General features: G+C 35.6%; 1 long non-coding RNA gene across 1 annotated transcript; it reads left to right on the forward strand.

The window, feature by feature from the left end:
• Positions 1–7,435: 7,435 nt before the first annotated feature.
• Positions 7,436–13,753, forward strand: LOC131800922 (uncharacterized). The gene is made up of 3 exons (XR_009341628.1): positions 7,436–7,611; positions 7,688–7,900; positions 11,915–13,753. It is a non-coding gene; the product is annotated as an uncharacterized LOC131800922 (long non-coding RNA).
• The last annotated feature ends 2,291 nt before the right edge of the window (positions 13,754–16,044 follow it).

Below are 16,044 nucleotides of genomic sequence, written 5' to 3' on the forward strand. Positions count from 1 at the left end.
AAAATGTATATAGCCTATGTTACTTTCAGGCGATGTTGCAGTATATATGGAAATTTTCAGGAAAATCTATTCAGCGGTTTTCGAGTCCATAAATTACAAACAAACAAACAAACAAACAAACAAACAAACATACAAACATTTTCCTCTTTTATAGATATAGATATATACAAATAGATAAAGCTGAAAATAGATTTGATGAAGGCAGTTGTTGGCCGGCCTCTGACCACCGGCACCACCAATTTTCAACTGAAGTATGTTCAACTGCCAATTGCAGAAAATGTAGCCTAAATGAGTTGCCCAAAGCGAGGTGGGTTGCAAAATTCAATGTTACTTCCGAACACTTTAAGCTTGAAGCTTTGGGCTATAATGTATAGAACCTTTTTAAGAAAATTCTAAAAATACGTCCTTAACCCACAATCGAGTCATAAATTTCGACTATACAGGGTGAGATGAAAAACTGCAATCAACTTCAAACTGCTGTCATTTCTAAGCCACTCGTCCGACAGCTGTTAAAATTATTCCAGTGACAGCTCATTATATTGTTTACAAGCGTACATAAGCATTTTGGCGAGAATTTTCCAGAAATAAAGTTATTCGAGATGATATTCCAGGTTGATAGTGTGTTGTCTTTACATTTGGCTGGAAAACCACAAATGGCTATCGTTAGAGCACTCCAGCATTTAAATGTGAATAAATCTTTTTTGTCTCATACCATTGCTCGTTACCGTGATACTGGTACCGTAGCCCGACGTCAAGGAAGTGGACGGAAGAAAACAGCAACATCAGCAGATATGGTTCGAAAAGTAAGGAAGCGACTTGATCGAAAACCGCGCGCAGCGGCCAAAAAATGGCTCGTGAACTGAACATATCGCAATATTCCATTCGGCAACTATTAAAAAATGAGCTCGGGGAAAAGCCATTGAAATTCCAAAAAGTGCAAGAACATACACCGCAACAGAAAGAAAATAGACTCAAAAGAGGTAAAGAGATGCTTCGTTTCGCCGAATGTGCTGAACTGCCGAATTTGGTTTTCTCCGCTCCGATGAGGAAACATTCGTTGTCCAGTAGTTTTGTAAACAAGCAAAATGATTGTGTTTACGTACCAAAGAGGTCAGCTGATAATGTGCCCGTTCGGTTGGCCACCAAAACTCAAGCGCCGGCTATGGTGATGGTGTGGGCCGCGAAAACAGCCGATGATCGCTCTGCGCTCCTATTAATCGACCGTGGTATCAGAATAAATGCCGAACATTATCGCGAAAATATTCTGGAGGGTGTATTAAAGCCTTGGGCACGCAAACATTTTGGCCGCAGACCTTGGACATTCCAATAGGAGTCATCACCATCGCACTCAGCACGCACCACCCAAGAATGGTTACAAAATGAGATTCCCCACTTCATTTCCAGCGCACAATGTCTACCAAAAAATAAATTCAACATTTTTTCGTAAATTTATGTATATCGTGGCATATTTTTGAGTCGAGATAAAAATTTATGATCGGAAAGTCGATTACTAGAAGACGATCTAACTATTTCCCCCCAAGTAAAGTCCGTGATACGTGTTCTCTATTCCTCTACGCACATTTCATCGTTTATGTCTCTTTTAACATAACAACAAATTTGATCTGTTTCACCTCGTGGTCTCGTATGGTGTAAAGCATCCCTAGAGTTCTTCAAACCAAAAAATTAATAGACTACTTTGCAATATATAAATATGACCAGAATTTTTAATCCCCACACACGCAAACCCACCATCGAGGATCACTTTACGGTCAGGGAATTTGTTTTCTTGCCGAGTATGAGAACTAACTAACAAAACTTTATGAAAAGTGAACAACACTTTTGGTGTTTGCGTTTGGGTGTGTGTGTGTTCAGTGACCAACTGTTGGCCAAGTCTGGCTATGCGTGTGTGTGCGCGCGTCTCAAAATCAAGTGTTTGAGAACAAATCTGATTGTAGAGGCTGCTACTGCTGCTGCTAGCATTTTTGGGCTATGTGTTTGTGATATAGCTTTGTTCGTAATTGTGTCCATAATGTACAATTGTAGGTTTCTATTATACACACACACGCACATTTATTTAAGGAATGTTCATTTCCATGCCCGATTCAGTTCTTTGTTGATTTTCTAAAAAAAAAATAAACTAAATATACACAGACACACGCTCACTTAAAATTATACAACAAAACGGAATATTGCAATGCCAAAGCAACAGTCGGATATGAGTTATTTCATAAATGTTGTTAAAAGATTAAATTATGTTTGGTTTCGATTTATAAAACCAGTAACGAAGGGTCAAAGTCGGGGGGACCAACTATATGATAACCTGCACCACTATGCGTATTTAGTAGAGCTACCGTAACAAAAAAGTGTATATTGGAAATTTATGTGAGGTAGATCATACCAACTATAAACCTTATTGGAATCCGCATCGTGGCTTTAGAGTAATCACAATTTGGGAACTATATCCAACTCTGAATCGATTTTCAGATTCAGAGTTGGATATGGTTTTTGTACCTCTAGTACCAAGTAACATGACTTCTATAAGAATTATATTAAAAAATATTTATTGAAGTAATAGATAGATGCCGGACTGAGTTTTACTAAATGGAAAAATTCGGATGAATATGAAAAAATCGATTGAATTTGGGCTGATATTACATATACGGTTGAGACAAAAACTGCAACAAGCGCCGTAAATAGCAACAAATTTTAGAATAAGTCGGAAATAGCAACAAATTTTAGAATAAGTTTAGATTTATTCGAATTGGTCACCTTTGGCACGAATTATGGCCTTCAAACGGCCAATGAAACCGTCACATGCTGCCCGAATGTTGCTCTGCGGTCCGTTCTCGGCAAAGCGCTTGCTTGAGGTGATCGACACATTGGTATTTTTTAGTGCCAACTTTACTTTTTAAAATACTCCAGACACAATAGTCCAACGGATTGGTATCCGGAGATTTTTTGTGGCCATTATGCACGGGAAATGAAGCGAGGAACCTCATTTTGTAACCATTCTTGTTTGGCGCGTTCTGAGTGCGAAGGTGCTGAGTCCTGTTGGAATGTCCAAGGTCTGCGGCCAAAATTTTTGCGTGCCCAAGGCTTTAATACACCCTCCAGAATATTATCGCTATAATTTTCGGCATTTATTTTAATGACACGGTCGATAAATACGAGCGGAGAGCGACCATTGGCTATAATGGCGGCCCACCATGGCCGGCGCATTTGTTCTGGTGGCCAACCGAAGTTGCACATTTTCAGTTGATCTCTTTGGCAACTAAACACAATTATTTTGTTTGTTTACAAACTGCCGGATAACGAATGTTTTCTCATCGGAGAAAACCAAGTTCGGCAGTTCACCACTTTCGGTCAAGCGAAGCAACTCTTTAGCTCTTTTGAGTCTTTTTTCTTTCTCTTGCGGTGTAAGTTCTTGCATTTTTTGGAATCCCAATGGCTTTACCCCGAGCTCAATATTTGGCGAATGGAATATTGCGATTTGTTCAGCTCATGAGCCATTTTTCGGCCACTGCGACGCGGGTTTCGATCAAATCGCTTCTTTTCTTTTGGAACCGTTTCTGCTGATGTTGTTGTTTTCTTCCGTCCACTTCCGTGACGTCGGGCTACGCTACCAGTATTACGGTAACGAGCGATTTAGAAGATTTATTGACATTTAAATGCTGGAGTGCTCTAACGATAGACACTTGTGGTTTTCCAGCCAAATATAAACAAATCACACTATCACGCTTGAATTCCATCACGAATAACTTTTTTTCTGGAAAATTCTCACCAAAATGCTTTTGCACGCTTGTAAATAATATAATGAGCTCTCACTGGAATAATTTTAACAGCTGTCGGACGAGTGGCTTGGAAATGACAGCAGTCTGAAGTTGGTTGGAATTTTTTCATCTCATCCTGTGAATGTGAGGGACTTAAAACCCCAAATCAAATGAAATATATATATGGGAGCTATAGCTATATTTTAACCAATTTTCACCAAATTTAATGTACTTGCTTCTAGACTGAATTCGGTCGTTTGTACCAAAATGCAGGTCATTTGAACTGATATTGGCCATAAATTCGAAATCGGTTGAAGATATATGTGGGAGTTATATCCAAATCCGAAAAATGTAATTTCAATCGAATAATACATGCGACCTGCATTTTGTTCACAAAAATACCTGGACGGACTGACAGACATGCGTAAATCGACTCTGAAAGGGATTCTATGAAGATCCTTAGAAATAACTATGGGTCTTTCCATGAAATGCCCCACATATATGTTTGGCGAGGCAATTGAAGCCACATTCGAATTTTGTGGTATTCGAAATGTTTTATGTGGTCAAAATGTGCGCATATCCGCTTGATTTACACGCACACACACATGAACACATTGCCCCAAAATAAGCTCCAACATTCCCCAAACAACACCCAGTGTGTTTGCAACACAACAAATACTTCGAACCGGGAAGGTGCCTGCCCGCCTGCCACCAGAGTGCATTCCAAACGAACTGCGAATAACGTCAGTTGCCGTGAGGTTGATGATGACGTTGATGCCCTCATATATATTTTTTCTTTTTTGGTTCAACCTCGATGCATTGACCATTTGTAAATGTGGTGGCACTGCAGACATTCGGTCGGTCGGTCTGTCGGTCGTTTGGTTTGGTTTGGATATCTGCTTGTATGTTAGTGTGTTCAGTGAATTGTATATACATACACATGTGTGTACGGCCGGGAAACATTCTCAGCGGCTTAAATCACAAAACCACATATCCTTGTCTAAAAACAAAAAGCTTATTTCACTGCTGCCAGCCAAACTCGTTATTAAAAATAACCAACCATGCTTTAAGCTACGCTTTCCCTCTCTAAACTTTACTTATTACTCCTTTGTAGGAGGTTAACCAGTATTTCTACGTCGTTGGTGTTGTTGTTGTTTGTTGTCGCGGTTGTCCTTTTGCCGCCAGCTTTGATTTTGAATGACTTTTACAAATTGTGGAGGATTTTTTTTTGCTGTTCATTGGGCAAACTTTTTCGTGACACATTAAGTGTTTATAAAGGAGTTGCACTTAATGAAGTTTAGTTCTGGAAATTCTGCTTGAAATACAAGTTCATGAGTAAATTTTTTTATTAGTGGAAATAGTTCTTTGTTCCTTTTTCTACCAGCAATAGGTTAAAAGTTTGGTGAGTGAAAATTACTATTGTGGATGGAAACCCTCTGTTGGAATGTCAAGAGCCCCGAAGAGCACATTCTTCTTGAGTCGATCTATTGATTGAAATCATCGATGATTGCTCATATAGTTGAAAAAATATATCTTTAGTTAAATCGTTGAGGAATCTATTCGAACAATACTTAACTTTTTTGTTCCATTTGTGCCCTTTTCTTTCTCTTTACCTTGAACCGCAATACCAGAAGATGGAACATTCTCGCATATAACTGTCCAATATTATTTAATTTAGGGTACTGGTCTCACAGAATAAATCAATGTCATAATATTCCCACTCTCCCTATTTACTTTTACCTGATCCTTACTTAAAATAGCGGTCAAACTTTTTATTATATATGAAGCTCGGAGTCGAATGAGCTATATTCCATTGATGAAGGGTATATTGATGATTTATTCCGCTCATATGCATGTTATTTTTATTGGATTGGGCATATCGGTCCATATTGTCCAATTGCCTATATAGAAAGGTTTCTGGCCTTCCTAATAACTGTCAGTGTATATAAGTGCCTCCAGATGTTCTGTATCCGAAAGGTTTCAAATTTTGAGTTCGTAGTGGATACCACCTCTTATAACAGAAAATTGGCCAAACATTTTGAATAGTCTCCTTATAGGAGAAACTCCAAATTTGATCAAGTAATTTTTTTCACAATTTTGGGATAATTTAAAAAAAAATTAAAAACTAATTTGATATTTATAAATTGAGTGGCAAAAGAAATACAGCGGTGGACCGATGTCGGGGTATTATTTTTCATTTTTATACCCTACAATACACTGTAATCAGGGTATTATTGGCAACTCTTTTTGATATGATAAACGGAAAATCTGTTATCCCAGTAACATGCAATTTTGGAACAGACCAACGGTTTAGTATTCGTCCAAATAGGATGTATTTCGGCAAATCCAACCAAATTCAGCACATAAACAAGAACTTCACATTTGGAGAAAATCGATTTAGATAGCTCCCATATATACATATGTTTCATCCGATTTAATGCTTAAATACTTCAGTTCCCGTAAACTTCATATATTCGATATTAGCATAAATTCTGAGTAGATTTATAATGTCGGTCTCTTGAAATCAAGGTTTTTCAGAGTTTATAATTTTTAAGATAAAATAAAATTTGCCATAGATGTTAATAATACTCCTAAGATATATGGTATGCAATCTAGCGAAATTCGGTATTTTGATGTCTAAAATTCTACACAAGGAGTTCTTTGTGAGTATTTTATCCCCCGAAAGAGAGTTGTCTATATAGATCCACGATATCATATATCCTTTATATAACGGTACCCCCCGATATGCGGTATTTTGATGATTTCAGCCACATTTTTCAATGGAATTGTCTTATAGTCCACACCAGGCATTCATTGTGAGTTCCTTATCTCTTGGAAGAGAATTATCTATATAGGTCTACTATATCGTATAGCCTCCATATAAAGGTACCCCCGATATTCGGTATTTTGATGATTTTAGCAACATTTTTCAATGGAATTGTCTGAAATTCTATACAAGGAGTTCTTTGTGAGTACTTTACCCCCAGACATAGATTTGTCTATATAGGTCCACAATATCGTATATCCCCCCATATATCGGCACCTTTCGATATTAGGTATTTTAAAGATTATAACAGATTTTTTAATTGATTTTACTTTTTTGAAAATTTTCTAATTCGTTCCAACTGGTGGAGGGTATTCAAAGTTCGGCCCGGCCGACTGCTTTTTTACTTGTTTTATCTCACTTTTGTTCTCACAATTGTACTCACTCTAGAGGTCGTAATTATTGTCCAATCCCCATAGCTATCATCAGAGTAGAGTCCTAATACTATTGGAGATGAAGCTGTATTTTTCTCAGATTTTGCAATTGCTTGGCAGGGAGCAGTCGCTTAGGATACTTGTTCATTCTAGTCAATAGACTTTCAGATCTACAAAAACTTCATCGCAATTTATAGTGGTGGATAAGTATCACATGATCGGCCATGTCCGACTGTAGCCTTTACGGCATATGTGACATACAATATTGCCGTAGCCATAACCAACCCCGTAACCGTACTCACATTTAATACATTCGATTAACGGTGTCATAACATAATTCTGCAAAGCATATTTAAATAAATGAGCAAAAATGAAAGCGCAGGGCGAAAAATATATGCCACAAGTAATATATTACATTATTACTTGTTCTTGGTCTACTTGAACCTTTACTTACTTGTTAATGTTTTCAACAGCAAAATTTTGAATATTGTTTGTCAAAATTTTGTAAAAAAATAGAAAAAAAAAAGTAAAATACTTTTCTTAAAGACTTGAATTGAATTGGTTGAAAATTTTGCCACTAATTTCTCAGACACGAATTGGTCCATCGGCTGTACAGCAAGATTTCTATTTCATAGAAAGCAAAGTAAGTATCTCATTTTCATGAAACTTCGGACATTCAATATTCATTCATTCATTCATTCATTCAATTCATCCAATAGCATTCAAAATTGGAATATTTACGGCCTACAAATATCTACAAATCCATACAGTCATCCCTACCGATATTGCAAATTCTATCACGTCCAACAAGAATGATGCAATTCCCCGCTGTTTGAAGGATCCAACCGGAGAGTTAATCTTTGGGGACTTAGACTTACCACTATGCCTAGAATTGAAGTCCCTACAATTGGACACAAATGTCCATTTTTCAAGTAAGTTCGTAAATGGGTCATAACGGTACCTCCCTTTATTCGGTACTTTTATGATTTAAGCGACATTATTAACAGGAATTGTTTCAAATTCCGTATTTGAAGCTCTTAATGGATACTATAGTCTTTGACAAAGTTGCGTATACGGGTCCGACAGACCGGCATTGTTTCAAATTTAACATTTGAATTTCGGAATCGGTACTACAGCCTATGCAAGCCCACGTCTTTAGCCTCCATATAACAGTTTTTATTTTAACGGCATTTTTCGGCGGATTTTTTTTTTTTTAATTTTCCAAATGGTGGAGGTATTAAGCTCGTTCCGGCCGAACTTAGATGCTTTTTTATTTGTTTTTTGCCACTGCATTGATCTGATTTCCGGCACATGCTATTAGAACTCCATAGGTCAAGATGGCAAAGCCCGTCGAAACAAATATCCAATAAATGATTTTGACTTTATTTCCCAGTTTTTACTGTTGGAATTTGTCAGAAGTATAGCGAAATATGTACCTTCGACGTTTCATGTCCACCTAAATTCATGGCCCGGTGTATAACCCAAAGATTTCTTGAGTGCGAAGAAAGTTTCATATCAGCCCTTGCAGACAACAACCTTACGCTTCCTGATCTTACTTGATTTACTGTCTTTGAAAATGGGTGCCCCGTGGACCATGGCCCTTTTCAGATGATTGTTTTTCTGGTATTTTTTGTTCTTTTTATACGGAAAAGTTATTGGTTTGCTTTTTGGGCACCCCGATTTGGTTTCGAAATGTATTTTCGCACTGTAGAACGCATTTTTGTAACCTACAAAAGAAAACGAGATAGACCTATACTTCCTTTAAGTGATCGGCATAGAATCATATTTTGAATGGATTTTTGCATGTCCGTCCGTCTGTCGTTGTATTTTGGTTTTTTGTAAAAACTCGAACAAATTTAGCCGTTTAGTTACCTCCCCGCATAAATACTCAACCCGCCTAAGTACCATAATTTTTTAGGCATTAAATGTAATTTTAAGTACGTTGTCCCCCGGTTATGTACACGCAGGAAGACGGCAACACTTACACACTTTTTTAAGACGGCAACTCCTTATAATCGTTATTTAAAAACTCACATCTGTCAAAATAAATATTTTTGTGTGATTCGTAAAAATGTCTGGCAAAGGGCGAAGACTTACAAGTTTGACAATTAAGCAAAAAATACAAATTCTGCACTTGATTGAACAAAAAGCAAAAACGAAAAATGAAATTGCGCAGCATTTCATTTATCAACTGTTAATAGAATTTGGAGAAATCGGCAACAAGTGGAGGAGGCTGCAAACGCAACTTTACAACGTAAACGTTTACGTACGAGTCCGCACAATGACATTGAAAAAGCTCTTGCTCAATGGTTTGACCAGATGAGAGCTATTAATACACTGTTAACCGATGCTCAAATCCTCCAAAAAGCCAGAGACTTATCTGCAAAATTGCATTCCGATTTTATTCCAAAAAATGGCTGGCAATGGCGATGGAAACGCCGGGAAAGTATTAAGTTCATAAAAATAACAATGTTGACGGGAGTTACAAAAAATTGATTGCTATCGGAAAATTAAAGAATCCCAGATGCTTTAGAGGAAAATCTATTCCATTGCCTTATTACTATCCAAATAAGGCTTGGATGGTAGGGTCTTAGTGGTCAACTATTTTAAAAGAATTTGATTGAAATTAGAGATAATCGGTAAAAATTTAAATATAGCTCCCATATATATCTTCGTCCAATTTGCATTTTATTGTGCACCAAACGTGTAATATGAGCCCTTTATATTCGGTATTTCACTGAATGTAGTCCCAATGAATTTTGCATATTGAGTTCTCATTGGATGGATTAGTGTCATGTGATAGAAGTAGGTAGGTCCACGTGTTGAAATGAGCGCCATAACGTTTTGTCGGTTATTTTTGTTTATTTAAATTTGTTCGCATCTTCCAGCTGAAGCACGATGTAGATCCTGGAGTTGAAAGCTAAAAGCCAATTTCAGACATGAAAGATCACCATTTATCATCTTATTGCGTACTAATTCATTTTTGATATAATTCATTCAGAATTCAAAACAATAAAAAATGTACACTTCTATATAGTTTTTAAATTGAAAAAATTTTACGCCAAAAGGATTTTTATACCCTACACCACAAGGTGGTCAGGGTATTATGTCTTTGTGCATTTGTTTGTAACAGGCAAAAGGAAAAGAGATAGACCCATAGTTCCTTTTGATGATCTGCATAGAATCACATTCTTAGTCGATTTATGCATGTCCGTCCTTCCGTCTGTCCATGTATTTTTGTAAACAAAGTACAGGTCGCATTTATTGCCCGATCCAGATGAAATTTTGCACAGATCATTTGTTGGCCCAAGGACGAACCCTATTGAAATTGGAGGTAATCGGTCAAAATTTAGATATAGCTCCCATATATATGTTCATCCGATTTGCCTTTTATTGTGCACCAAACGTGTAATATCAACCCGAATTGTATGGAATTTTGCATATACACCCAAATTAGACCTGAAAATATGTTTGCCAATTTTGACTAAAATCGGTTCAGATATAGCGATAGCTCCCATATATATTGTTCATCCGATTTGTTATTTTTGTCCACCGCCGCCGTAATATGCACTCTGCAGCAACAATATTTGGGGAAATATATCAAATACAGCTCAAAAATACATTTGCTAAATTTTATCGAGATCGGTTCAGATTTGGATATAGCTCCCATATATAACTTCGTCCGATTTACCGTTTATTGTGCACCAAACGTCTAATATTTGTCCAAATGGGATGGAATTTGGCACTTACGACCGAATTGAGTCTAGAAGCTAGTATGTCAAATTTAGTGAAGATAGGTTCAGATATAGCTATAGCTTCCATATATATTATTCACCCGTTTTTTTATATTTGTTACCCACAACCGTAATATGCACTCCCTAACAACGTTATTCAGGGAAATACGTCAAATATAGCTCAGAAATATCTTTGCCAAATTTTATAGAGATCGGTTCAGGTTTGGATATAGCTCCCATATATATCTTTACCCGATTTCAAATTAATTGTGCACCAAATGGGCAATACAATTCCGAATTTAAAAGATACAAATGCTTCGGCATATTTAGTCCTTTGAACTTTAAAATATAATTATAATGATAGCGTGTATGATTGAATTCTCCCATAAAAACTTTTAATTGTTATGTGGAGCTCTACTAAATTAGCAAAGTGGTGTAGGGTATCATAAAGTCGGTCCCGCCCAACTTTAAGACTTTCTTTACTGGTTTCTTTTATATTTTTATTGGCATATTTTAGTTGTATGAATTGTGAAAATCCGTCAAAACGTTCTTGAGTTATAAGCATAGTAACTAATAAACAAATATAAAAAATATCTTCAACTTGTTCGCTGGTTTTTTACAGCCAATATTTAAAGGTCCTTACGAAGTTTGGACTTACTATTATTTTGAAATTTGATTCCATTGAAAAAATGTTCTCAGTTTTTCCCTATTTTAGAGTTTTTGCAGGGCAATATGCTCCTTTTTGATTTTTTAGCAATTTTGATTTGACCACGTTAAATTATTTTGACATCATCTATTCAGTTCCGCCACTCCATAGTTTTCGTCTTTCTCTACTACCCAAAAAGAGTACACATCATATTAGAATTCAAAAAAAAAAAACTACAAATGTAAATTCCGAAATAGTAAGTCTAAATAGTAAGTCTAACGGTTCTTGAGTTATAAGAGTAGTAACTAACACAACTTCCTTATATATATAGACAGATTAGAAGTATGCGTGTTCAGTTCCCTGGCGCCCAAATAAATTTCTAAGTTTGGAGGGAAAGTCAACAGTATCTCGTGTAATAATTTTCAAACCGATATCTTCATTATCTGGCAAATATAAAGATTTTAAATAAATCAAGATAGTGGGCGTAAAAGTAGGCGTGGTCAATATTTTTTTTCTTTATAAACCTGACAAAATTTAACAGTTCTTAATTAATATTTTATTTTTAGGCCGGATTTGTTGTTCAAAATTATTTTCCTAATGGCGATGAAGAAACACTTTTAGACATTCCCATAAACGCTCAAGAGTTTGAGGAATATGTAAATTTTGATAAGGATACTGAATGCTTTGGCCCACTTACAGAGGAAGAAATATTGTCAGGTATTTTGGAAGATAACGATGGCGAGGTGTCACCATCTGAAGATACTACGGAAAATACTTTTGAAGTGAACCCACCCTCTTTTGCAGAAGCGCTGACAGCACTAGAAACAGTGAAGAGATATATGGAGAGCAATAATCTTGAATTTGATGAACTTGAAATGTTAGAAGAAAAGTTTTTTTAAAAAACAAAGTTTCAAAACATGCGTCAAAAGAAAATTACTGACTTTTTTGCTATTTAAAACTATTTTTGAAATCAACTTTATTTTAAATGATCTCATAAAAAATACATATGTTTTAAATCAGGGCAAGGCAGAGAGCATGGTAGAAATACCAGGTAGCAACATAGGCGAAAATTACAACAAAGCAACTTTTTTGGAAACTTGATATGTCAAAGTTGTAGTCAGGGCGAATTGATTTGAAGTACAAAATTTGGGGCAAATTATTTTTCCAATCAAAATATTGAATTAAAAATTTTCAAAATTGTGTTTTTTTTCTATTACAAAAGCAAATATTCAAAACTTCCAACATCGATTGAAAGTAATGCTGAAGCCGCTGCATCTTGGTTTGATTATAGCACGTTCAATACAACATTTTTGAAAATCACATAGACTGGAAATGGAGTGATTGTAGTCTCCAGCGCACCAACGAAGGACATTTGCGATAATAGATGTCCAATCGTTATCTCTTCATCATCCTTACACAGCATGCAGTCTTGGTAACGTTGGCAACGTTGATTTCATATTCAACAGCGATAATGTTCTTTAAAGGAAATATCCGGAAAATTATTTTTGATGCTTTAAAATTAGGTTTTGTGGTGGTTCTGGGGTGTACCCTTTTTTCTTTTGCTACATCGTCAGCTTTCTCGCTGTAGTGACATGCTACCTAAAAGGTACTTTAGGGTATATTTACTCCTCAGGCTTACTTAAGATTTGGATCAAAGATTGCAGAAGGGGGGGCTGAGTCTACTGTGAGTCCAGGCATATTATTTGCTCAGCTATGAAATGTATAGCAGACAGGAAGTCTTTTAAGCATAGATAACTTTAATACATTCGAACAATTTGAAATAAAAAAATTATCTCAATATTTAATCACACCCCAAAAATTGCCAATATTTTGTTCCCCAAACCAATCCAATATGCTTTGGAATCATTCACCTTTCACTGTTGAAGCCCTATAGTGTATAACATAGTTGAAAATCCGTACAAATAAGATGATGAAATTCATTCGAACAATTTGAAATAAAAAAATTATCTCAATATTTAATCACACCCCAAAAATTGCCAATATTTTGTTCCCCAAACCAATCCAATATGCTTTGGAATCATTCACCTTTCACTGTTGAAGCCCTATAGTGTATAACATAGTTGAAAATCCGTACAAATAAGATGATGAAATTCCATGTATCGGTTTATTTCCTAAATGAAATTGATTCCCTGTTTCACTTATTTCAAATATCCACGAATTTTAGATCTCCATATTACCTATGCCTACCATATGTTGAATATACACTTTTTCCCTCATATTCTATAAAAACGTAAAATCTCGATTTTCTATCAATAGCATTGTTAAAGTTTGAAATCATGCAACAATTTTCTTATGTGTAAATGAAGGCGAATTCAAATTACAACAATTTTTTGACATATCAAATTGATACCAGCTGGCCTGAAAGGGTTACCTTGTAATTCTACCATGGCAGAGAGCCTCAAAAATTTTTTGTGATTGTATGTGTTTTAAAATAACAAAATATTGCAAGTGTTAATTTGACTCTCTTTACAGAGTGAGAAATAATTTATTATCTTTAAATTTTCAATTTAAAATTTTCTGTTTTTAAAATAACTTCGTTGGTAAAAAATTAATGTTTTGACAGACAATTCGGAGATATATTTGTAGAATTATTTCAATTATGATTCATTTTAAAATTAAAAAATATATAAGTTGACATTTTCAGAAATTTTATATAATTTTGATGTTATTTTTGTTTAATAATTTCGGACATAACATGCTAACCATCTATGTTGACCCTTTAAAAATCCGATTCCGATTTCCACAGGCTGGCAGACGCAAATAGTCGTAGAATTTTATGCTGATCAGAAACTCATATCCTGCATTGGGTTCTAAAAGATTATTTCTATGTATTACAAATAGAATGATAAACATCGCATCTTGCTATTTTTCCTAAAATTGACTAAGAACGTACATATAATTTCAGAGAAATCAAAGGATATGAAAATGTCCACTAATTTGGAAGGACAATAAATTTATCAATGTTAAATGAATTTCTCTTCCTAACATGTGAATTCGTATGCAAATTTTGTCAAATAGAATTCAATCAGAAAAGATAAATTTCAAAAGTTGTAATTTTTACAAATTCGGAAATATTTGTTCCGAATATGTAGTAAGATATATTTGTGCTCCAATATTTCTTACGGTGTATTCATAAAAATATCCGACAGCACCTTCCTCAACGACTGCTCGAACAAAACTAAATATTTTCCCAAAACCATTTTGACAGAAAATTCAAAACAATTTATTTTTTACAATTGTGTTGGTGAACACACAGATATCCCAAGGGATACTCTTTGCCTAGCCTTGTTTTAAATATATGTATTATGCACGCACATAAAATACATTTTTTAAATGAAAGACAAATGAAATATGTTTTTAATTAATAATCAAAATATTTTTTTGTTAAATTAACTTTTTGTTTGAGTTTAAATAAATTATTTAATTTTTTTTAATAAAATTTTTTGTTTGTGTTAAATAAGTTATTTTCAATATTCTCAAAATATTCTTAAAATGTCTTGCTACCTAACAGAAGGTACTAAAACGGGTCTCTTTATGTACCCAACCTAAGGTGCTAAAGCGGGTTCTTTTAAGTACACTACCCGCTTAAGTAACTCAAAATGCTGTCAAATTAAGGCAAAGTACTTAAGCGGGTTTTACTGTACATACCATACAAATGGGAAAGATTTCGGCACAATCGACAGCATTTAGACTAGGAATAAACTTATAGAATTTAGTGTAAATCAGTTCAGATATAGTTATAACTCTCATATATATGTTTTAACCGACTTGATATTCGGCACTATACAGGGTAAGATAAAAAAAACTGCAACAAAGTCAAACGCCGTAATTTTGACATTTTTTTTTTAATTTTATTGAATGAAGGCAAAAAATGTAGGAAACAGCATCAAATTTTAGAATAAGTTTAGATTTGTTCGAATTGGTCACCTTTGGCACGAATTATGGCATTCAAATGGCCAATGAAACCGCCACACGCTGTCCGAAGTTTGCTCTGCGTGATTTTGGCCCATTCTCGGCGGAGCGCTTGCTAGAAGTGATCGGCACTTTGAAATTTTTCAGTGCCAACCTTGCTTTCAAAATACTCCAGAAACAATACTCCAACGGATTGGTATCCGGAGATTTTGGTGGCCATTTTGCGCTGGAAATGAAGCGAGGAACTTCATTTTGTAACCATTCTTGGGTGGCGCGTGCTGAGCCCTGTCAGAATATCCCTCCAGAATATTTTCGACATAATATTCGGCATTTATTCTGATGCCACGGTCGATTAATACGAGCGGAGAGCGACCATCGGCCAAGCGAAGCAAATCTTTAGCTCTTTTGAGTCTATTTTCTTTCCGTTGCGGTGTAAGTTCTTGCGCTCATTTTTATACCCTACACCACAAGGTGTTCAGGGTATTATGTCTTTGTGCATTTGTTTTTAACAGGCAAAAGGAAACGAGATAGACCCATAGTTCCTTTTGATGATCTGCATAGAATCACATTCTGAGTCGATTTATGCATGTCCGTCCGTCCGTCTGTCCATGTATTTTTGTGGACAAAGTACAGTTCGCATTTATTACCCGATCCAGATGAAATTTTGCACAAATCATTTGTTTGGCCCAAGGACGAACCTGCATAGAATCACATTCTGAGTCGATTTATGCATGTCCGTCCGTCCGTCTGTCCATGTATTTTT

Source organism: Musca domestica, unplaced genomic scaffold, assembly GCF_030504385.1.
Source record: "Musca domestica strain aabys unplaced genomic scaffold, Musca_domestica.polishedcontigs.V.1.1 131, whole genome shotgun sequence".
NCBI lineage: Eukaryota > Metazoa > Arthropoda > Insecta > Diptera > Muscidae > Musca > Musca domestica.